The 24,880-nt window shown below is 40.4% G+C and overlaps 1 protein-coding gene across 1 annotated transcript in view; it reads left to right on the plus strand.

The window, feature by feature from the left end:
• GPC6 (glypican 6) overlaps positions 1-24,880 on the plus strand; it is a 1,021,374-nt gene that overhangs the window by 16,643 nt on the left and 979,851 nt on the right. The window lies entirely within an intron of this gene.

A 24,880-nucleotide genomic window follows, 5' to 3' on the forward strand; every position in this document is an offset into this window, starting at 1 on the left:
ATCAGTTAAGTATTTGTAACATATTATCTCTGTTGTATTCGCAATGCGAAAGCCTCTGAAGAATCTCTCAAACATCAAGTGAACTGGGAATAATACAAATTCTCTGTTTCTATGGGAATTTCTGGGCTTCTTGGCAGATGGTGTGATATGGAAGCAGAAGAACTTAATTCCTTGTTTTGTGCGTACAAATTGGTTACTTTCGAGTTTCCCTACCTCTTTTAACCCTGGTTTTCTTATCTATATAAAAGGGCAATAACATAGCCTGGTTGATGATATTTTTTTGCGAGGATTAAATGGCGTGATGCATGTGAACAGCCTGACAGAGAGAAGTCTCCAGTAAATGTTACTTCTTTTTTTGTCCAATTCCCTCCTGATGCGTGTATCGCGACGAGAAATCTTCCTATTTCTTATTCAGAAGAGGAGCAAAACCAAGTAGTCTGTAATCTCCACTCTAAGATTTAGTCATTTTTAATTTCCTTTTATGATAAGCTTCTAAGAGAGAGGCTCTAATAGAACATTAAAAGGTGATCTTGAAATGCTGTTAAATGTCACACAGCAGATCTTTTAAAAAAACATTTACTTTCTCTTCTTCTCAGTTTTCTAGAAATTGGCTCTGAAAATTCTCTTTCATGTCCATCTCGCAGGTCACATTTTGCGTGGTATGTGCTGTCAGCATGTACAATGGCTATGCTGCCTTATTTTAATTTGCTTAAACCGGTGCTTCTCGGACTTGACTGTGCATCAGAATGAGCCAGAAGGCTTGTTCAAAGCTGGGTCTTACTTGGGAGTGTCTGACGTAGTAGATCTTCGATGGAGCCAGGGCCTGGGTGGTGCTGATGCTTCGGGCCCCTAGACCCCACTTGGAGAACCACCGCTTCAAGGGGAAGCCTTAAACTATCAGTGGCTTGAAAATAAATTTCGATCTCGGTGTGACATCTTGGTTACACATTCAAGAACTCAAACTATCTTTCTAACTTACTTCCCCCTTCTTCTGGAATTTTTGTCTGATGAAACCTTTTCCACTAAACTTTTCTTTTTAAATTTAAAAAAATTTTTTTATTGTGTTGAGGGGGCAGAGAGAGATTGAGAGAGAGAGAGAGAGAGAGAGATTGATTTGGCGTTCTACTCATTTTTGCATTCATTGGTGTGTGGTATTGGAACTGCCCTTTAAATAACTGAGCTACCCGGCCAGGGCCTGAACCTTTTCCCCTGCATCTCATTTTATTTGCTCACGACAACGCTTGGTCTGTCTACTCCCTTTTCTCCACCTGGTGAAATCCAATTTAGCTCAAATATTCTTTCATGAATTTGTCCTAGGCTGCCTAGGCCCTATTTTCTTCTTTGCCAAGCTTTGTCTGTTTATTTGGTAATTAATCACATTCCCTCTCCTCAAGACTTTTACTTAGACCGTCTGGAGTCACTTAAAATGAGTCCCTTCCCTTCTGTTTCCCAGATTTGCCTCTGTGAAAGCTGAGGGCACTTTAATACATATTTGTACCCCCTGGAACACAAGGCTTGCACATAGTAGGGACTTAATAAGTAATTGACTACTCTTGATTTTGAAATATAGAGACTTTTGGGGGGGGCAGGCATTCCAGCAAAATTAAATCATGTCATATAAAGATACTCTTATGTTTTCTTTGAAAGATTATAGCTGATCTGTCATATTGGGTTACGTCAGTGGAATGAATTTGTGAAAGTACAGACCACCAGAGTTTGTTGGGTGAAGCAGGTGTTTTGTTGCTTCCCTTTTAAAGCCTAATGTTTCTCCTGGTGAAGTACCTACACTATGTAAGTATTTGTCTATCGAAATGGTTTTTTGTCATGTGACATCTTTTAGCTACCACTGATAGCAGTTTTCAAATATGATACCGGAAAAGTGTAGAGAAGTTAAATGTAAAGAGTTCTTTACGTGGCAATGACGGTTCTTTGGAGATACGTTCATAGAGAGCAAGTTCGTGTAAAAGTTGGGCCTGGGATAAAGCCATCAAACTGTACCACCTCTGGAATGATCTGTTTATGATGGAGGTCTTGCACAATAAATTGTGCCCCTGGAATGTTTATAGGAAGCCCTTGCAATTTTGTGAATTCCATTCGAAGCTGTTAACCTCCCTTGGTTCCTCTAACTGACGTCATTTCAGGTCAGTACAATTTTTAATTACTTGGGTAAAGAATAGCCGCCCCGGTTTCCCTGCCCTGGAGGTGTACACAGAGTAGTGAAGACAGGCAGATAGATGGGTAATTTCAGTGTGATGTGAGCAATGTAGTGATAAAGGCGCTGGGCGCCGGGAGGAAAGCAGGGGAATGGTGGAGGGCAGGGAAAGGTGCCCCTTGGAAAGGGGAAGGGAGGAAGAGAGGGCTCTGAGGCAGGGGTTATGAGGCACCTTTCCCCTCACTACAATCATTTATTTCTTATGTACTATTAATTGTTCTTGTATACGAATGGATGAACACTAATTCTGTAGTAAATAGGAAAGTACATTCTTCTGTTAAATGGACGATTGTGCCCCATGAACCCCTCCAAACGGGGCAACTCTGGTTTTGAAAGTTGCATCATTTGACCTTTGTTCAGGCAAACAGACCATGCATCTGTCCTTAGGGAATTGTATTTAACCTTAAGTCATCTTAGCTCTCATGTGTTCATAAAATTTCTGGTGGAATATTAGGAACATAATGTGTTACCGTGGACATCATATGTGTGAATAGACATGTAACTATTTTGATGAAAATGGCACTCATAGCGTGGCACATTTTTTTTTTTGCCATTGGTGGCTCCAAGGACCTTTTGTGCTGTGAACCCTTTTCACCAACTGCAGGGACGGTGCCCTATGTGGTTCCAGCTGGAGAAAAGGTGGAAGGAACCAAGTTGGCTTTCTGTGCCCTCTGCGATGTGACTTGGCTGATGTGCTAGTTTCTCTCTTTTCTAGTAGGTTTGTGACTCCGGACGTTCAAACTGCTGTGCCGCTGCCCAGTTTGCGTATGAAGATGGTTTCAGCAGGCTTGAGGGGATAAAACAGTATGGCGGATGCCCAGCTGACAACAAGCAGAAATATTCCTTCTTTAAATAAAAACCCCCCTTTTTGTTTGCAAAGCAAACTGTTCTCTCTCTTAAAAGTAACAGCTGCAAAAAAAAGAAAAAGTAGGAAGGCAGAACACACTAGGTTATAAAATATGATTTGGTGGCTCCATGGAGATTTAGCTGTTTCTGAGAAAAAAAAATCAAAATCTAGTTGTAAAAGGAAGGTATTTAAAAGCAAGGCCCGAGAGAGCCTTACTTAGGGAGCTGGTGAGCAGCCAGGACAGGGCCGCCTCGTGGCTCTGGCCAGCCAGCTCTGCGCCTGCAGTGGGCACGTTCCCCTGACTCAGAGGTGTCAGCCAACACCTGTCTCTCCAGAAGGCCACTGCTGATGACATAAGAGAATTCCATAAATAGTTTTAATACAAAAGTAGGTGCTACCCCAGATTTTGCTTTGCTTAAAGTTGGTCTGTACAAGGTAATATTTCTAAAAACAAGGCCGAAAGCTTGTGTTTCTCCCCACATGGCGCTGAAGTTCTGAACTTGTGTGTTTCTTTAGGTGTTATACGTGTTGATTCTTAGGAGGCAGTGAATTTTTCCTGGTGGGATACATGTAGCATTGAAGATGCCATTTTCTAAATTGGATGCCTGGTCTTGGACATTGGGTAGGCAGTCTAGGGACCCTGTTTCTTGGGCAGTGGACCAATTTCCTGTCACAGAAAATATAAGCCTGATACATAGCAGGTACTTTTTGAAGTTGTGGAACATGGCGTGGGCGTGCATTTGGGTACGCGTAAGAACTCTTTACTCGACACAAGAAACAGTAAGAAAGTTTCGTGAAGGACTAGTACTGAGTTTGGTTTGCTGAAGTACATGTTTCCGGGAGCATAGAGATACTATATTTACTATCCTAATCACTAAAAGAAACTATTCTGTTTCATTTGGGAAAATGGGACAGACACTCATGCCTTTGTGGTTTTAAGGCGCTCTCCTGTGAGCAAATGATTTGAAATCCAATTGTTTTTTTTTTTTTTTAAGAAGGAAAGCAGTTAGCAGGGGTACTTCGTACTTTCTCGTACATCATGCAGTATTTGATTTAAACGTGTTGGAGCCATAATTATCTTCTAATCTGTGTTACAAAGATAAAGTATAAATACCTGATATATTGGATCAGTCTCTGATCAATCCACAAACTCCTAGATGACAGGGCCGTGTCCAGTTTACCCTAGCAGAGCCCCCAGCACCTGGCACACATGGGCATTCAGTACAGGTGTGTTGACGACAGTGACTTGGGCTTTTATTTCATTCCTGGCACACAACCTCCGTGCACATGTTGACCAACCCCTGTGTATTCTCCATTATAAAAGCCATTCTGTGTACTGCCGGGCATGTGCTAACTTCCAGCCATTTATTGTCACTCCTGTTTCTTCACATTTTTATTCACCAGAAGTGAGGTCAGAGCACCTGACTGTCACTGCATTTACAGTTGGGGAGGGCACATGGTATAAGGGGCCATGGAAGTTATTTCCTGTTGAGATGAATGTTGAGATACTTCTTTCTCTACTGTGGAAATTGGTTCTAGAGAATAAAATCTGTATATAAAGCTGGTCCAGGTAAACATCATACATTATTTTCCCCACTCTAACTGTTAAGGATAGAAAGAATGTCTTTGCATTTTTCTGTATCTTTAGTTTTGAAAAACAAAACAAAACAAAACAAAACACCACAATATTATAGAAGCATAACTTTCTTCTGAATTTTTTTCTTTTTTCTTTTTTTCTAAGTGCCCTCCTCCCCGCCTCCCACTGACAGCTGTCAGCTGTCTGTGTATTAGTTTGTCACTATTTTGCCTGTTAGTTCAGTTTGTTTGTTTGATTCCACATATGAGTGAAATCATATGGTACTTGTCATCCTTTGACTGGCTCATTTCATTTAGCATAATGCCCTTCTGGTCCATCCATGCTGAGGCAAAGGGTAAGACTTTCTTTCTTTTTATGGCCAGGTAAGTGGCCATAAATGTACCACAATGTGGTAAATGTACCATAGCTTGTTTTACCCACTTATCTACTGATGGAGACTCGGGCTGCTTCCAAACCTTGGCTATTGTAAATAATGCTGCAGTGAACATAGGTGTGCACATATATACTTTCGAATCAGTGTTTTGGGTTTCTTTGGCTAAATTCCTGGAAGTGGAATTGCTGGGGTATGAGGCAGTTCAACTTTTAATAATTGGAGGTAACTCCGCACTGCTTCCCACAGTGGCTGCACCCGTCTGCATTCCCTCCAGCAGCGCACTGGGGTTCCCTATTCTCCACATCCTCACCAGCACCTGTTTATTGATTAATTGGTAATCATTCTGACAGCTGTGAGCTGATATATCACTGTGGCTCTGGTTTGCATTTCTCTGATGATTAGCTATGTTGAGCATCTTTTTTATATGTGTATCGGCCATCTGTATGTCCTCTCTGGAGAAGTGCCTATGCAGGTCCTTTGCCCATTTTTAAATAGGATTGTTTTGTTTTGGTTTGGTTTTTGCTGTTGAGTTCTCTAAGTTCTTCATAAATGTTTTATCTTAACCCTTTACCAGATACGTCACTGAACATGTTCTCCCATTCAGTGGGTTCATTTTTCATTTTGCTGACAGTTTCCTTTGCTGTGCAAAAACTTTTTAGTGCGATGTAGTGGGATTTTAAAATGTGCTCCCTGTTAGAACACTGGGTATTTGTGATATGATTGTGTGTAACATTTATTGAGCTCTCTTTATATCCCACATACTATTTTATTCTCTTTAGTTCTAGGATCTCATGGAATTTTAACACCATCTTTTCATTGTCGGCATTGTCATTCACGCTTTATCGATGGGGAAACTGAGACGGGGGTACAGGGAACTTTACCAAGGACACAGGAGTGTGGGTGGATGGGGAAGCCAGGCATACTCCACGCCCATGGACCGAACTGTCACCTATGTGAGTCGTATAATATTTACCCGCTCATTCCCGATGGCACTTGGGCTGCTCACAAATCTCGGCTGTTGTAAATGGCGCTGCAGTGAACACAAAAGCGCATATATTCTTGCAAGTCGGTGTTTTGGGTTTCTTTGGATAAATCCCCAGGAGTGAGATCGCTGGGTCTTATTGGTACCGCCACTGCGGGACACAGTATGGAGTTACCTCAAAAACATTAACAATAGAACTGCCATATAATATTTTTTGGACATGAATTTTAAGACTGATGATAGCATCTGCTTTGGTCTGATGAGTTCAGCTTCTTGTGCTAGTAATTTTTCCTATAGCGTGTATTGGAAACGGCTCTGTTTTGGTGCAGGTTGAATATCGTTTTCTTAAAGATTGCAAGGTACAAGAAGAATCCAGTATATAAGCGCCATTTCTAGATAAGTAAAGTTTGTACTTTCTTTGCAAAAAATAAGAGAGCATCCTTGTTCCCAGGGAAATTGAGAGTAAATCTGCCACTCCACAATTCTCTTAGATACGTGGTTGTTATTTTAAGACTCTAAACTCCTCCAGGGCTAGGTTTATACGATTTCATTTGTTCCACATATACTTTGCCAGGGTTGGACAACCAGATAAGCTTCTTAACTGGTAGATTTAACTGACTGTCTGTTCACTTTTGAGGTGTCAACATGGGGCTTAGTGAAAAATATTGGGGATAAGCAAGTATTGACATGAACAAGGAGACTAATAAAAATGAAGTAACTGATATTTCTGGCATCATTCACTTTTATTCTTTCTCTCCCTCCCTCCCTCCACCCACCTCGCTATACACACGTACTAATGAGTGTTATATTTTTTAATGTGAGGTTGTTCATAAAAGTGATGACGTTGGAGTCAGGATACATACATCCTATCAGGCTGTAACATATTGTATGTTACAGTATGTTATAACTCCTTGCATTTTTTTTTTACTTCTAGAACTTTCCTCAAGCCAGAAATAACCTTTACTTTTCTCAAGTCCTGACTACAGAGTGCAGTAGTCATAGTGACTTTGGGGGTACTGGCTTCGAACGTCACCTCAGCAGAGGGAAGAAAAGGTTCTAGAAGAATAAGTGGGAGAGAGCAATTTTTAAAAAATGGTTGAAGGCATAGATGCATTGTGTTGGGTGTTAAATCTTCTTGTGAAAAATATGTTATGAGGGCCCCAAATCATTTAAAACCTAAGCAACTGACATATTATGACAGATCTTTCTAGATATTTTCAATTTTTAAAATTTACTTACCCATCGGTGCTATAAAATATTTAAATGACACAAAAGGATTGGCATGTTCAGGAGCAACCATTCTTATAGGTATTTATGATCCTTCCATGGATGTTTTCTGTATACAGACATTTATAAATATTGTATATACTCAAATGGTAACATGCTGTATTCATTTTCTGTGCAGGTACTTTCCCACTTAGCAACTTACCTTGCAGCTCATTTCATTTCAGTGCATTTCACTTGTTTCATTGTATTTCAGGAGTTGCCTCTTTTTTTTCTCCTCCCAAAGGTTGCATTTTATTCCTCTGTACAAATTTACCAGACTTAGTATCTTCAGTGGTCTATTTGTGCACCTCTGGGTTATCTTGTTTTGGGTATTACCAACTATACCCTGAGTGTTTTTACATGCACACCTATTCACCTAGGCAGGAGTTTCTCTCTGAAGGAAATACCTGGAAGTGGAAATGCTGGGGAACAAGTCCTAGCCCTGGAACATTCCCATCGCCACTGCCATGATTCTCTCTGTTGGTGGTGCCTGTTTACTCCCGATACTGTAGCACGTAAGAGCACTGGGGAGTCAGGTTGCTCAGCCCGAGAAGGTACTGTTCACATGGTAGTGCATATGGGTGGAGTTTCGCTTTGCCTGCAGCTAATCCTTGCCCTTCTTGGTGCTGACTCCTTGCTCTTCTATTTCTGAGACCCCATGTTCAAGGGTATGTGCTATTCAACTTCAGGTGAAGTAGGTGGATGGCTGGAGTGTTGGACAATCCCTTCTGGCCTCTTTTCCCTTTAGAATTACGCACCATCGCAGAAGAACACGAACTGTATAGATAAAAACATACCTATTAAATATGCAGGGTTAATGTTACACCGAAATGCTTTCTTTCTGTACTTGGAACAGAGTACCGTGTGTGAGTCTGTGTCCAAGGGAACCCAGCATTTGTTCACGGACACACATTCATGCCAGAGCTTCATGGAAGACGATCGGTAGATCAGACCATGACATTTCTTAGAGGTCTGCTCTCTGAGTTTGTAAGTCTGACCTGCTTCATATTAGACACCAGACATATGGCCGTGGCTAATTATATGCTTAAATTATATGCTAATTATATGCTGATGCACTTCCAAACTGTTGTTGTTATTCCAGGAGGGACCCCAGAAGCAATGATAGTAAGATACATGATCAGAAAGGTAGGGGATGTATGTCGAGTGAAAACCTGACCTGTAGAAAAAACTACTGCAAGCTCTGAAAGATGGATTTGTTAAGACATATGTTAGAGGGTTTTTTTTTTTGTCTGTGTAATATGTAGCAACTTATTTGCATAGATATGCTGTTTCAAGTGTCCAAGTGGTGGGCTGGAGCCAGCTCATCCTGGGCCATACAGGCCAGTTGTTAAATTTGCAGGCATTCTTTGAGGCCATGAGCCTCCCGTTGGTGGCTTACAGTTGGTCCTGGTGGAAGTGTTTATACCACAGCAATTGGCAAGCACTGGAAATCAGGGCCTTGGTTCCTGTAAAGGAGGTTGTGAAACACCAGTCTAGCACTGTCTATGTGTGTGTAATCCCTCCTCTGCCCCCAAATGAGGAAACTCCCCGAACTATTAAAAAGCCATTCGCTTGCAGAGTCTGATTTTCAATAAGCAGGTTAAAGTAGAAATTTGTTCTGTTGTGCCTTCCTCATCGAAACCTTAGTCATGCTTTATAAATTAATTTCACTTTCTGTAAGTCCAGATAATGTTCGTATGTATCATTATAGTGTTCCCTTAATATGTGTATAATTTCTTGGTTGTTTTTGAATATTCTTCATACCCAAAGGATCTTTTGGAAAATAAGACATTAAAGACATCCTAACAGTATGATTTACTGAGATGTTCTGTGGTAGCTCATAGCCCTAAAGGGCAAAAGGGTAACCTAATATTTGATCATGGAAATCAGACAAACTGGGAAGAGTGCTGCTACGGAGTTAGAGAAACATACACTTATTTATTTATTTAAGATTTTATTTATTTATCTTTAGAGGAAAAGGGAAGGAGAGAGGGAGAGAAATATCAACGTACGGTTGCCTCTCATGCGTCCCCTGCTGGCAACTGGCCTGCAACCCAGGCATGTGCCCTGACTGGGAATCGAACCGCGATCCTGTGGTTCGCAGGCCCACGCCCAATCCACTGAGCTACACCAGCCAGGGCTTGAGAAACGTACATGTAGAAGGCTGGTGAGAGTTCCTTGATACAGTACCCTCATTGATAAGAAGGAAGGATGGGGATTAACACTATTAGGATTCATATGCATTAGTATCTGAATTGCCCTGACCCAACATAGGATGAGTTTTACGTGCTTTGTATTTGAATATAGAAGCTGAGGGCCTTAGGGCATGAAATGAGTAATATAGAGAGGTTGCAGTGTTAATTTTCCCCTTCAATATTAAAATACAGAAGAATGCCTGTTATCTAGTCAGATATAGGTAATGTTAATAACTTGATCAGAATTTAAGCAGATTAAATATCAGTTAGGGCTGTGCTGGTAAATATCCTTTATAAAAGGCAGAAGTAATAGAGAGTCGTATATAGCCTTGTGGCTTTTGCCATTCTATGAGTAATAAAATGTGATTTATTTTGTACTCTGTCAAGAGGCACAAAGAAATAATGACTTAGAAATCCTGCATAATAATGAACTGAAAGACTCATGTTTTCTGGATGTGAAAAAGATTATAAACAGACTATGACACCTATTTCAGTTAATGACTTACTCATCTATAAAGAAAATGACTTGTAAAACCCAAATTAAGCAAGAGTAAGGGTAGTTTACCGATAATGAAGGCCAGCTGTACTCGTTTCTTTTAATAGCAATATTGCAGTATTTAAAATGTGGCGGTTTCCATGCTAGATCTGTGGGAACGTGAAGAAGACATTTCTTAGGGTCCTGATGAATTCCGTTTTGTGACAAACTAGTTCATCTCAATTTTAAGAATGAAAACTTTTAGGAATGTGGTTTTCGTCTACATGGAAATGTAGAATTGGACTAATGTGAGTTCTTCCAAGAAGGCATGAGGTTGGGTAGGAACGGTATCATTTTTCCACCTTCATCTCTTAAATCACTCCTTTGTAGTTTTCAACACTTTTTTTTTTACTATAGACCTCAATTCTGCATGAGGTAATTCATGCCAGTTTTCCTCATCTATTATTATATATTCCCGTGGTCCTTTTGAAAAATTCCTTTATATATTTGAAGATTCATGAGGATACAACAATTCTTTCGTTTTTCAGGCTAAAAACTCAAATCCCGATACCTCGCCTTTGATATTTTATTTCTAAATGATTTCATTGTAATCTACATGAAGATGGAATATTATTTTCTATCACTAGAACTTTTTTCAATGCTAAATTTCTGAATTTGGGGACAATAACATTCTGTACAGTCTTTGGAATTTGGAAAAGGCCACATGTCATTAAAACATTATCACCTGTTTTCTTTTTAAAGGCAGATGTGGTGTGGCCAAATTAACAGTTTGTTAGATTACACACTTAAATTTTCATCAGCTTGTAGAGACAATGATATATATATATATATATATATATATATATATATATAGTCAGGGTTTTTATATAACAGATGAAAAATAAAAAAAGAATATATATACTTAGATTAGCAGACATGTAGCTCTTGGTGAAATGTATCGTTATAGCTCTCTGTGGAGATATATGTGTTGTTAAGCATATATATTTTTTAACTTGTCGATAAGACTAACTGAAATACTGTTTTACTTTATTCACTCATTCTTTGTAACCTTAGTAACTAGCCCCTTAATTTAGATTGTATCCATTTTGACCTAAAAATAAATGATAGATATTTGCATAGTATTTCACGGCTCTTTTTTAGCATTTCCTGCACCGGAAAAGGTGTTTTAAAGTGGGTTATGTGCATTCCTATGTTGTCAAACATGCAGCGAAAACCCCTTGGAAAGTCTCTTCGTAGTTCCCAGAAGACAGAGCCTCTGATGCTGTTTACCCACGACGTGATCCGCTCACATAGCTGCAGGCCGAGGTACATCCAAAAGGCCCAGTTCATGTGGACAATCGGCAGTAGAAGTAGAAAGAACATTCTTGGATAATCTTCATTTAAGGTATTAAAAGCTGAATATTAGGGTCCTCAGTCTGTGAGAAAACCTGTAAGGTGCCAGACAATACGTTAGGCACCTGGGGGTGCAGCCCTGAGCAGGCAGGTAGGGTTTCTGCCTGCACAAGGAGGTGTGGTGGGAAGGAGGTGGGCGGACACAGCGTTTCTGGCTGCATGAAGACCAGTCCTGAGTGAGTAAGAGCTGCAGAGCACCGCTGTAAACATTTTGGGTATCGTTTATCTTTGTGTTGGTGCCCTGTGCTTCAGCCGGGGCAGTCTTACTTGGAAGCACATGCACATGGAGTTGCTTGGTAGGACTGGCTAATTGAAGCCAGAAAAGTCTTTTCAAAACGCTGCTTCTCGGGTTCATGCACTGCGACGTCTTCCCCTGCTGCTCGAAAGAAGACATAGTCACTTAACACGGATGTAACATGCTCATGGAGTGGTGATCTCCACTCCCAGCACACTGACCAGAATTTGGGGCCCTCCGGGGCCCACCTGCTCTCATCTCTGTGTGCCTGCCTTTCAACAAACCACCTCTGGTGCATCCTTCACCTGGCAGCTCAAGTTTCATGTCCTCAGGAAGCCTGCCTTGAACTCTTTGCCAAGGTCAGAACCTCTTTTCTTCTTCCTTCTAGAGTCTTTTTGGGGAGCACTCGTAACGGGTTGTCATAATCTTAGTGGAAACAAACAAGATGATTGTTAAACCCACAAATTCTATGGAATAAGTTCATTTTTTATTGTTGAAAGAGACAAGGAGCAGGGTGAGGATAGGTTTGGAATTACATATTTCACCCTAGAGAGAAGCTGCTTTTTGTTAGCAATATTATTTTCTGAGTGACTGTGTGCTCGGTGAGTAATTGGAGGCATGTCACAATTTAGGAAATAATCTAATACAGTATTGACTTAGTCAGGGTTCTATCAGTGAAAAGACAATAAAATTAAATTTTGATTTATTAACACAGACATATGAAGCCTATAATTTTAAAAGTGAGCACCCACATGACATTTGTTTCTCATTCTATCCGTTGAAACTCTGAGTATTGATTTCTCCTTTTGTATTTATCAATATAATGAATATTGATTGTCATAAAAATGTCCCATTGACATTTTACAGTCCTAGAGTATCTTCTAAATAAAGAAGTAAATTAAGGCATGTGTAATGCTATTGCCACGCATTTCTCTTTGAAATTCTCCCTGCCTTCCTCCTCTCTGTTTTTCCTGCTTCTCCTTCTCTTTTTTGTTCATTAAATAAGGAGCACAGGAACCCTTGCTGCTGGGTAGAGTGTGCTGTGTGCGCACTGACACCAGAAACATAAGTAAAGGTTAAAGGCCCCCACAGCCTCCTCTCGCCTCTTCTGCTCAACTAATGTTTCCCACCAGGGCTTTTCTGAGTGTTTGTATGCGCAACCACACGCGCACTATTATATGCATATCTTTATAGATGTGTAGATCACATCTATATCTGGGGATGACCGAGTATACATTGTAAAGCAATGTGCTTTTTTTTTCTTACAAAGGAATTAAAAATCACTTTATTTCTGCACACCTAGAATATTTCCTCTCCTCTTCTCTGTAAATTGCTTTTCAGATGCACAATGCTTTCCATTGCTACTTAAAACTCCTTACTGAAGCTCTTTCAGAGACTCTTATCTAGAACCCCTTTCTGCCTTGTCCACCTTTGTATATTTTTGTATTTGTCATTTTTAAAAATTTACGTTTGTGTGTATTCAACAGGAGGTGGAATCCTAGGGGACATGTCCCCCAGGGTCACGTATTTTGGGGGACTTCAGAGATTTGCCAGTAACACTCCTTTTCCTTTGCTCTGGTAGTTGGAGACCAAATGAGAAACAGGAGAGAAAATACAGATAAATGGAGATTAGAGTAACAAATGGAGATTAAAGCTGATTGTAGATCTCCATTTAGATCTTAGGTGGAAAGGGCTCGCTGCCAATTCCCAGCAGAATTTAATAGACTGGCGCAGTAGTTAATGGCACATCGGGACAACCGGAGGCCTCTGCCTTTTCTTCCTGTGGACCAAAAAGCAAACAGAAAACAAATTCATTCAATAAAAAAGGGAGAGTTTGTATTGCAAGATTGATTCCTTCTCCATCATCCACTCGTTCTGGTAATAGTTTCTCCTTCCCTAGGTGGTCAGGGCACAAGAGAGTCCTAGAGTGTTGTTTGAACAGAAGCGTCTCCACAGGACACTTTAATGCTGGAGCAAAAATGTACTCGGCCATAGACCTTGAGTGTTTCCATGTTATCTTCTGTTCCACCCAATTTTCAACTCAAATAAGTTACTTCCAAATGATTTAATGCTCAGATCTGCTTATCTCCCTGTCCCACTTACCATCTCCCGAGGCAAGGTATTGTTTGGAAAACACTAAATAATAGCTTTCGGAAATCGCTAAAGCTTAAGATAAAAGTACTCAGAGATCTCTGACATAAAAATTACAATTCAGATGATACCTAAAGCCACTGTTAAAAATGGAGGCTTGACGTACATCGAATAGAGCTTCCGAGTGTGTGTAAACGCTTCAAAGACAGCTCGTCCGCAGTCCGTTAGAGCCCCCTCAGCACACAACTGCTCCCCACCATTTGACAGCATCTTCTTGTCTGTCAAATTCAGTAAGAAGTCGATGAGTAAGTTTTTGTGACAACAGCCCATTGTCACTGAAGCTGCCCACATCAGCGTGGTCGGAAAAGGATTTTAGGGAGTTCAGGACCACGGGGACCTCAGCTTTGGTGTGGGTTCCATCCCAAGGTGGCAAGGTAGCCTCGTTACCCGTGTGCCTCAGGACCATGATGTGACGAGTGGTGGCATCGTCAGAATCCAGACTGGAGAGAGGGCCGTCATCCTTTGGGGGGGGTCATCGGACGTTCTCTTTGCTGGGCGTACAGAAGGCCCCAGGGTCCCCCTTATTGAACAGACTGACATCAGAAGAGGCTGGCTCTGTCCCCCAGAAGTGGGCGAGCTCTGCGGGGGAACCCCCAGTGGATTGCAGCCGCAGCATCGCAGCATCGGCATCGGGGAGGCCACCTCCCCAGCAGCCGTAGGTGTGAACTCCTCCAGAGATCCGAAAGCAAGTAAACCACGCGCCTGGGAAGAAACCAACATAAGTAAGCAACACACCCATGTGTAGCATTTTTCAGGAAGATCAGATGAGTGGTTTAAATGTTTACTTTGTTACTGTTCTCTTGAGCTTGAGCGAATCTGAGAATCTTATTGTTGGATATAAAGGTTAATTTTGCATAGACTTTCACATTCTCTGGAAAGAAATATGAATGAAATATTCCCATCCTTTATGTGTTATGAGTGATATTTGATTGTTAAAAAGGGAACTAGTAATGCTGGAAGGCAAATTACTAATTTTCCCTAACAGACTTAAAATTTAGTAGCAGTGCTTTTCCCATTAAGGAACCAGGACTTGCCGACTACCCCAGAAGACCAATAATTGACCCTTTTAGTTACTTGTACTAAACATAACTAAGGAACAGTCAGACATTCCCTCTTAAGTTTTACAAGTTCTGAAATCAAATTTATTTTGTGCCAATGGGATTATAGTAATTTATGGACTATCAAGCTAGAATTAATTTTTAACTAATATTAAAAAAACTGATAGTAACTCAACTCTTTGGATGATAATGAGGTTATTTGGATAATATAAACCAGGCCATTTTGGAGCATCTTGGTTTCAAACTTGGAAATGTGACTGGTTTGAATGATACAATAACTATAGTTAAGTTGTAATTCTAATAACTCAGCTTTGAGAACATGTAAGTTGTCTTTAAATTATACACTTATCAAATGAATAAGATAAAGAAAATTAAAACTGGGTGGAGCTTTAACCATGATATATGAATTTATATTACCTTTGAAATTGCCTTTTAAAATTCCAATAGTCACTTTATTTGAGATATAGTTTATAGAACAATGTGTGTGAATGATTTTGATCAGTGAATTTTAAAAGGGAATTTAAGAACGAGGTGATCCATTGTCTGTGTGTATATATGCATATATGTATGTATATGTTAAAAAATGCTTAAATGATGTGATTAGAATGGAATCATTGTGTTTATAAGTCTTTCAAAACACAGTTTGTTGAAATACAGTGAACCAGGTTGTGAAGATTCTTAAATAATTCATGTAAGTCATCAGAGTTGAGTTCCAACAATTTATTCTGGTCTCATTTGGATATAATATCTGTGAATGATTCAGTAAATGAAGGTATACATATTCATCTGTTTCATCACTGGTAACGGCCGAGAATCTCTGAACGGGCAGTGGACCGCACAAAGCAGATCTCCGATGCCTGCTCGTACCCACCGCTGTATCCAACTTTATTTCAGAGCTGGAGATCAGCAGCTTAGGGACATTGGTATTATCCAGCTGCAGAAACAGAAGTGTGCTTCTTTTCATTAGGATTTGGAAGTGCTATTACCTGATTACCCTGAAAAAGACAGGTGGTAGGCTTTATTCCCAGGAAAACTTAGGATAAAGGGCTTCAGGAACTGGCAAAAATGGTTTACCCACTTCTCACAAAGCTACGACTTGAAAGACAACTTGCAAAGCCAAATGTGAGTGAACTGTACCCTAGAAAGGCAAATTGTCTCCTTATGGCTGAGTAAAATCTTTTAGTTCTCTCTGAAATATAGTTCAAACTATTTTTACAAAACTATAGTCTGAATCCTATCTAGGTAAACAGAACTGCATTTAAGAGCTATATTAAACATATAATGCACTAGTAATATTTCATATCTAACAACAGGCTCAGTCCCGAGCTGCTGATAGAACTTATTCGCCTAAAAGTTAAAAAAGTATTTTACATGTCAAGATTTTACTATTTGTCACAACAATTTTATATACTTTGGATTTCTGTTTATAATGTTCCCTCTAAGATCAAGGGACTGATTTCCTCTTTTTTCCCCCAAGGGAATTATGTGAAGTCGTCCTCACACAGCTTCTACTTAAGAGATTTAAAACTTTGAGGTAGTTGGAAAAATTATTCGTCTAGGTATTTTACTCAGTCATTTAACTGTTATCTACTAAACACGAACAAGGCCACAAAAACAAAGGAGTAATGTGCCTTTGTTTGGGAGAATGTGAGAAATTTGTTCTGGAAATGAATATAGATTATGTCTTTCTCCTTTATATATCCTTTTGCAATCAGTACGAAAACAGTACTTTAAGTATCAAAACATAGAATTCTACACTATAATGAATGGATTTTAAAGGAGGCCATGATCCTATGCCACATGGGGATTTTGTTATAAAATATTTATAGTAGGACTATATTCATTCATTTATTCGACTATATATAATGAGTGCTTACTATACACCAGGCATTTTTTAGGAGCCTGAAACACATTCCCTCAAGAAGATTATGTTCATTTGAGAACTATTAACAAGTAGCATCTGACCTCGCAATTTCAGTTTAGTTCATTGGCATTTCTTTTGCTTACAAATGGGCCATGGTTTTTTACTATGAATATAGGTATTAATGCATAAAATGGCTCTCTAGTAAATACAAAAAATATATCCACTGTTTTTGAAATTTCCCAAATAAATGTTAATGGCAATGCCTATTTATAAAGCAACTAATTCTAATTTTGATATAACGGTTTCCCATGTGTTCGGAGCACTTTAATGCACCAATATTGTATCACAAATCGAGTCTTATCCCAGACTGTGTAAACACTAAGGGGAAATGCTGTGTGGGGAATTAGTAAGGATTTGAGGTCGGACCCTGGGGAAAGTTCAGCCCCAGCTCATGTATTCACAGATTTTGATTGTGTGTTCAAACCTTGAGAATTTGAGTACTTACTTCATCAGGCAAAATGCGGAGGAATGTTACAAGTCCTGCTGGAAAACCAAGGCCTCTCCCGGTTCAGACTGACCTGTCTGCCAGCACCGACTCGTTGCGAACAGACGCATTGATACATTGCAACTGCCTTCATCTCACTGGGGGAACGACTGTTTCAAAGGTCTTAATGGTTATTCTCTTAAAAATGGTTCACTGAAGACCTTAATTGGGTACGTGAAGTGTTTCCTTTGTCATCGATCCTAGTATGTGCACATTAGCAACATGTACTAAAGGATCCTTTTTTTTTTTTTTCTAAAGGATCCTTTTAACCAGTACACAATTTTTTGAGGCATAGAACTGCGAAAAGCTTCATTCTTTGGAACACCGTTTGACTAGACAGCAAAGGAGAAACCGACAGACCTCAAACACGATTTAAGTGGAGGCGCAGGATTCAGTGCGCGTGTTATATTAGCTTGCTCGCGCCGCCATAACAAAACCCCAGACTGGGGGGTTGTTTTTTCACAGCTCTGGAGGCGGGAAATCCAAGATCAAGGTGTGGGCAGGTCCTGTTTCTTCTAAGACCTTCCTCCTTGACTTGGAGATGACCACCTTCTCGCCATGCCCTCACTCACGTGGCCACTTTTTCTTTGCACGTAATCCTGGTGTGGGTGTGTCCACATTTCCTCTCCATAGGTACCGGGTTTATGGGATTAGGCCCCACCCTACTGTCCCCATTTTCACTTAATCACTTCTCTAAAGGTCTTATCTCCAAAGGTCATCACGTTCTCAGGTACCAGGGGTTAGGGCTTCAACTCATGAGGTTTTTTTGTGGGGGGAGTGGAGTAGGGGATACAATCCAGAAAGTAACAGCTAGGAAAATTTTTAAGCACTTCAGTTTGTAACCACCCAAGTAAAAATATTTACCTTTAGCCAAGCAGGAGCCGAGGAAGGCGTAGGGCCCCGAGGAAGGCGTAGGGCCCCAGGCCAGGAAGGATGAGAATGTGAGTCCTCAGGGTTCTCCCTGGCTTAAGATTTCTCATTTCCGGTTGTGAAAATGTCAAATAAACTAAGTAGGGTCCTTGTTATCTTTGATGTAAGAGACTTTTTGCTCCGGGGTTAGTCAGGAACACCCATAAAAAATACCCAAGGCCTTTGGCTCTTTCACTAGCAATTTTATTGATCTTTACACTTTGAACTTAGAAAAAATTTTGTGTGTGTGCATGGGCCCATATTGAGGCATGGCTCTAGGGGGGGTGCCACAGGACGAGACTCTCCTAGAAGCGCACACTGGCCACAGAATACCTCCTTGTTGAGACTCCTCTGAAGAGGAGCCTGTATGGGGTGGGGACAGAGGTCGTAGAGCTGTGGGAGGACAGAGTCTCTGGAGCCACCAGAGTGGCTGCTGCCAGCTCTTTATATCTTCCTGTGTGAGTGCCTGGGGCAGTTGGGGTGTAGCGTCCCTCTCAGGGCTGACCTTCCATCATAATGGCCTGCTGCCTACTTGGGAACTTTTTGGGCAGGTGGCTCTCATTTCCTTCCAGCTTACCTCTTTCCCCTCCAGCTAACTTCTTAGGTGGCTGGCAAGCAAGCATTTATATTGTATGTCTACTAGATTCGGTCTCATGCGAATAACAGCCTTCATTTCAAGGTTTTTAAGGGAATAAAGATATGAATCAGTGCTTCTAAAGTAGTCATTCAGATACCAGAAGTGATGTCGTAACGTGGCACCGTGACTGGAGAAAACAGAACCCCGAGGCAGGGAGGTTTTTCCGTACACGTCGCTCCCCCTGACATCTCCTGTAGCCCTATACCAACCCCGAAGGACATGATCTGTTTGGTTGCTTATTAGTTAAATTATGGCACTTTGCAAAGGCTGCTTCGTAATTTTACCATACGTGAAGAAATTGACAAATGAACTAATGTAGTGAAAACGAAGCCTGGTTTTTAGTGCTGGTTTTGCAAGCAATAGGCTGGTGACCGTGAGCAAGTTCCTTCCTCTTCCTCTGTTTCAGCCTCTTTATTCTCTAAAATGACGAAGATAATATCTGCCAGCCTTAGTCAGAGTTGTACGGACAAAATGAGATAATGCCAAGGAGCGTGCTTCATAAACTGTCGGGCATTATACAAACAGAAATGATGAATGCTGGTAGAGAAATGTAAGATTATATTGGAGGTATTAAAAGCTTATAATAAATGCTTTTGCTTCTCAGAAATCTTGTCTATTCAGACTAAACCGAGGTGTCTTTGCTATTACCCAATTCCTCAAATCCAAATCTGAACTTGATCTTAAAGTATTCAAATTCCCAGAACCTAAACAATGAATTTTAGCTATATTGTGAAAGTGTGTATCCACAAAGAATACGGTTAAATTGGTTTAATATTTGATGTTTTGATTGCCTTTCACCTTTTTTTAAAGTAGTTGTTCAACGGTGTGGGATTTTTTAGGGAAAACTTTGTGAATACTTTTTTGCAAGTATCTTTCTAATGTACTCTAAGGTTGCTAAGGGCAGGAATAACATATTCGCTGTGTTTGTCTCCCCAGTGATTGGCAGACCCAGTGCCTAGAATTCTATAGTAGCCTATGGAATAAATTTAGACCAGGGGACGTTTCCTTTGTTCTTTAAAATTAGCTTTTCTAACAAAAAAATGAGAGTTTAGCCCCTCAGTGCTGTGCTCTTCGCTTTTTAATCACACCTCTTATTTTGGAAATAATCTTATATTATGTCCCAATGAATTAAATATCTTTTATTTCAGTACTGTAGTTCTTGGCTGGAGTGTATGGATATTGAAATGATGTTTTTTTCCAACAGGTGGAAGTACTGTAGTGGTGTGGTTTCACCATAGGAGCTGAAGAGAGACATTTTAATTTTTAATTGAGATTAAAATCACATGACATTGAATTTACATCACAAATGTTTAAGTGTGCAGTTCAGTTGTGTTATTGATATTTCCATTGTTGTGCAACAGACTTCTGGAACTCTTCTATCATGGGAACCTCAAACTCTATGACCATTAAAAACCTGGTTTCCCCACCTTTCTATATTCTGCTTCTATAAATTTTCCTACTTTAGCTACTTCATAGACAAATGTTTTTGAAACATACTGACGTGTTCTGACTTCTGCTGTCTATCAAAGTCACATGGGAAATCTGGATTGTGTAATAATAAGGGATATTTTCATTCTCATTCATATACAAGAAAACTAGATACTTATTTTCTTTAATAAGTATTAGGAATTTTGCCTTGCTACGAGTAAACAGTGAAATAATAAGAGAATGAATAAAAACATTGTATTTACAATTATTTGTAAAAGAGTGGGTGCTTTTTAAATCAAAATAGATTCAGATAAGGCGAGAAGAAATATGATATACCTTTAAAAACTGCCTATTATTAAAGATCCATGGTAATGCAAAAACCCGTTCTTTTCTAAGACACTTGTAGAAACCCTTTCAGTTTTGCAGAAGATGGTCTAGTTGGATCCGTGGTTCTCAAACTTGAGCGTCTATCAGAATCACCTGTAGAGCTTCTTTATAAAGCTTGTGGGTCGAACCGCCAGTGCTCCTGATTCAGCTGAACCTGAAGCTGTTGGTGAGGGGGGGCACCCTTAGAGAACTCCTGGTTTGGAGCAGCAGTTCCCCAGATGTTCTTTGAGGTAAGAAGAGATACTTGGTTAAGACCTGTCCCATGGGTTTGGGAATGCTGAGCAGTAGTCACCTGCTAGGGATTTACAGTGGCCATTTGACTGTGAAGGACTCATTGAGAGCCTGCCTTAAGGTAGCTTCTTTAACCTTGTGTCCATACTTTCCTAAATTTACTTGATTGCAGAGCCATCTTTTTTACTAACATCTATTACCTTTGGCAGGATACTGTATTCTATTCGCATAACTTGAAAGGTGCTCTTTAGCATAAAGGATTAGGAAAGTATGTGGTTTCCAATGCCTCCTTTGAAAGTATAGGGTTATAAAATTCATGGTGAAGCAGAGCGATGGGTAGCTTATCTTTCTTCCTATCTTTAAAATGTGTATGCTATAAACCCATTTCTTCATGTGGAGAGGAGAAGAGAGGATGTGTTCAAGTACTTTGTTTCTTCAGAGATAGAAAGTAAAGGAAGTTACAGCTTTGCCTACTTTCATTCCGGTTTTTGTTTTGAGGTTTTGTACCTGAAAAGTTCTATTATATTGTCTTAGATGGATTGTTTACTTTATAATTATGATCTGTGTAAATTTCACAAGAATAGACACAAACTGGTTGAATGTGTAAATAGTGTAGCCAATGACTAGCCTGATGCAAGAGTTGTGAGGTGTGATGAATGATACCTGCTTGCTGCTGAAATGCTGCAGGTGCTCTGCAGTGGAGGGTGGTGCCAGGTCAGTGGTTAATGGCATCTGCGGTTTTGCTGTGGTTCACCTAATGTGTTTTTTCACCCTTGTGTTGGAGGTGAGATTTCTGCACATGGTTATCATCCCCCAGAGTTCTCAGGCTCACCTGTGGAAGGATTAGAACAAAGATTCCTTTCTAGGAAGTATAGAGAAAGCCTACCACTTCCTGTTCCTAATGCCAAGAAGAGGCATAGAACTATGTTAATTCTTTAAGTAAACTTAGCTTTGCAAACATGCCATTTTTTGTATTCATAAAGTACACCTCTCTTTTCTGAAGATATTTTACCCACAGGGTTTTTTTTTTTTTTTTTTACCCAGGGCCAAATAATGTAACTGGCCAACAAGGCTCTTGGTCTCCACAAAGATGCAGAGTAAACAAAGTGACGATTTGTGACACCTTCCATTGCACATGGTTTAGCTCCCTCCTCCCGCTGCTCATTCCTTGGAATTTTATATTGTAGATATATTGCTTTTGAATATGATGTACCCGTCTGTGTGTGTGACACACTCAATACAGATTGAAGCATGGTGTCTTCATATCGTGACAAATGGTTACCATGGTGTAGCCCACTCAAGTCACTACCAGCAACCAGCTGTGCCCAATAAGGGCATGCACTGCGAAGGGTGCTTTACATATGTGCTCAGCAAATTCTCTGAGGCAGATGTTCTTACCTTCATTTAAAAATGCAGGGAGATCCAGAAAAGCTGTGTGGTCCGCCTAAGGTCTTATAGCTGGTAGATAGTGAGAGCAGGATTGGAACTAGGAGTTGGCCACCAAATCTACTACATCACTCTCTCCCTTACTAGGTGGGAAGGAGGCTGGCATGAAAAACGAGAAGGATGTTTCTCTGGAAGATAGATGGAGGTTTTGAAAGGAGAATGTTCCTTTCTAAGTGAAAGCACTTATTGACACAGATGAGAAACAAACCACACTGTTCAGTCGTCACAGCTCCGTGTTTAATATCCGCGGGCTCACTTCTGGGACGAGTTTGTTGAGGAAACATTGTTACAGAAGAAACACCAACAGGCAGCTATTTCGAAACCCCCTATTTGGAAAAGTTTGATATTCAGCGTGGAGACCAAAAATAGATGAATATTGTATTGTGTTTATTGTGCATTTATTTCTTGACATCAGTGCCATTACGATACTCCTAAACTTAAAAAAAAAATAGAGGAATTTCAATGTTCTTGTCAAATTTCAGACTATTAGGAACTGCTCGTGTTCACGTGTTCAGAAGCAGTATTAATTGTGAGTCTTATTTTTTGTCTTCCTTTCAGTATCTTACGTGTAAGGCCAATTTAGTCTCCTAATACAACCTTCATATTTAAATACTGACATGTGAACTGACAGTCAAAATACTATTTAAGCAAAGGGGATCCATCAAACCATAGATCATGCTTTCAACAATGCAACCAAAGGTACTTCCAGTGTGAGCTTCGGATGGATAAAAGGAAGCAGCGTAATTGTTCAGAAAAAAATGATAAGAAATCAGGTAACTCCTGGTGACTAGATTTTAAGTGATTAGGCCAGTAGGCACTCTGCCGAGTTTCTACAAAGTTACCTTTGTCCGGTCGCTCACTCAGAGAGGACTCTGGTTTGTTTTCTTCCACTGCAAAACAGGGAAGGACCCGATCATCCCATCTCCAGGTTATTCCTGTTGGCCGGTCAAAACCTAGACCCTTTTGTCTGGCAGTTCCTTTAGGCGAGGTTGTAGGAATGCTGCCCTTGGGAAAAACAGAGAAGGGAGCCCTGACCCCTGTGGCTCAGTTGGTTGGGCATTGTTCTTACAGAACCAGAAAGATCACTGGTTGGATTCCAGGTCAGGGCACTTGCCTGGGTTGGGGATTAGGTCCTGGGTTGGGGCACTTGTGAGAGGCAACCGATTGATCGCCTTGTTCCTCTCCTTCTCCCTCTGTTTCCCTCCCTCTCAAAACACCAATAACACGACCCCCAAGACCAGAGCAGGGTATCACTGGTCTTTGTCACAGTCTCCTTGTGTCTCATGCTTCCTCTCACCCCGTAGGTTCCTGTGTTCTTCACAACTACCGCCTTTCCCTCAGGTTCACACTTCCGTTTGAAAGTGCAAGCAGTCCTATGATTTCCTTCTGATGTAGTGCTGCTTCTTTAAGCATTTGCTTAGTACATATCAGCAAAGGCACTCTTTTGCTCATTGCGGTGGAACTGCTTCTGAATCTTCTGTGTGAGTTTCTTTGCCTGGACGAGGTAACCACAGTGTGGGCTTTGAAGAGTCCATGTTTCTCTGGGGTGGGACTGGAATGGAAGGGTGCAGAGGTGCGCTGTGTAGGACCACCGGGATAGCCTTACACTTGAACGTGTGCACTGATATAGTTGTCCTGAGTGAGATGGAATTAACAGTGAGTGATAATGTTTACTGCAAGGTTTCTGAATTCAGAAGTTACTAGGAACTTTTTATAGCCCCTGAAAGTAAAAGTTTAAGATATGTTATTTAATGGGATCAGTGTACAATCACATAAAGAAACATTTTTACATTGTTTTTTATAGGATGGCCAGAATTCTGATTTTTTCCCTTTTGTTTTTGAGGAAGAGAGTGAAAGAAACAAAAATTCCCACTTAGAACAGGACCATCCTTTTTGCTTTGAGCTAGAGAGACAAACCCATGAACCCTATGAGAAAAATGTGCTCACTATAAGGTAAAAGTTCTTAACTCAGGGGAATCTCTCAGAAATCTCTGGGGGAAAATTTCGGACAAAACACACTCACCCTTTACTCCCAGCTTCCTGTTATCTCTCAGACTTTCAGAATCTATGGCTTAGGGTCCCCTGAATGGTTTCTGTGCCAGCCTTGATTCCCTCCGGCCCATCTCAGCAGCCCTGGCCAGTGGGTTATAGTGGGGAAAAAAGTTTCTTGTCAGCTTTCTCTCGAGACTCTATCCTTAAATTATTAGGGAAACAGACCACCCAGGGAAGTTAATTGTTGCTAAAGCAAAGGGCTAATTTTAAAGTTAGAACATAGCTTAAGCAGTCAAATATTTTACTCAGAAAAATTGTCACCATCCTCTGGTCTCCTTTCATAGAGACAATTGCTTTTATCTGTTTTACTTAATTCTTTTGGTAATTAATTCTTAAATTTTAGACATTGTGAATTGATGACTCACTATCCTATGAAGAGGATTTAGCAGTACCAATTTTTTCCAACTATATTTATCTCTAATCATCACCCAACTAGGAATGATTTATGTGTGGTGGGGAGTGTGTTGGGGAGTGTGTGATACACACACTCCCATGATTTTTTAGAAAAAAGCTAAAACAGAAGTGTTGAAAGAAACAAAATATTGGAAGCTCAAACAGATGGCCTCAGTTTTATCGAG

This window comes from Sturnira hondurensis, unplaced genomic scaffold (genome assembly GCF_014824575.4).
Source record: "Sturnira hondurensis isolate 20B ecotype Veracruz unplaced genomic scaffold, ASM1482457v3 Scaffold0009719, whole genome shotgun sequence".
Lineage (NCBI taxonomy): Eukaryota > Metazoa > Chordata > Mammalia > Chiroptera > Phyllostomidae > Sturnira > Sturnira hondurensis.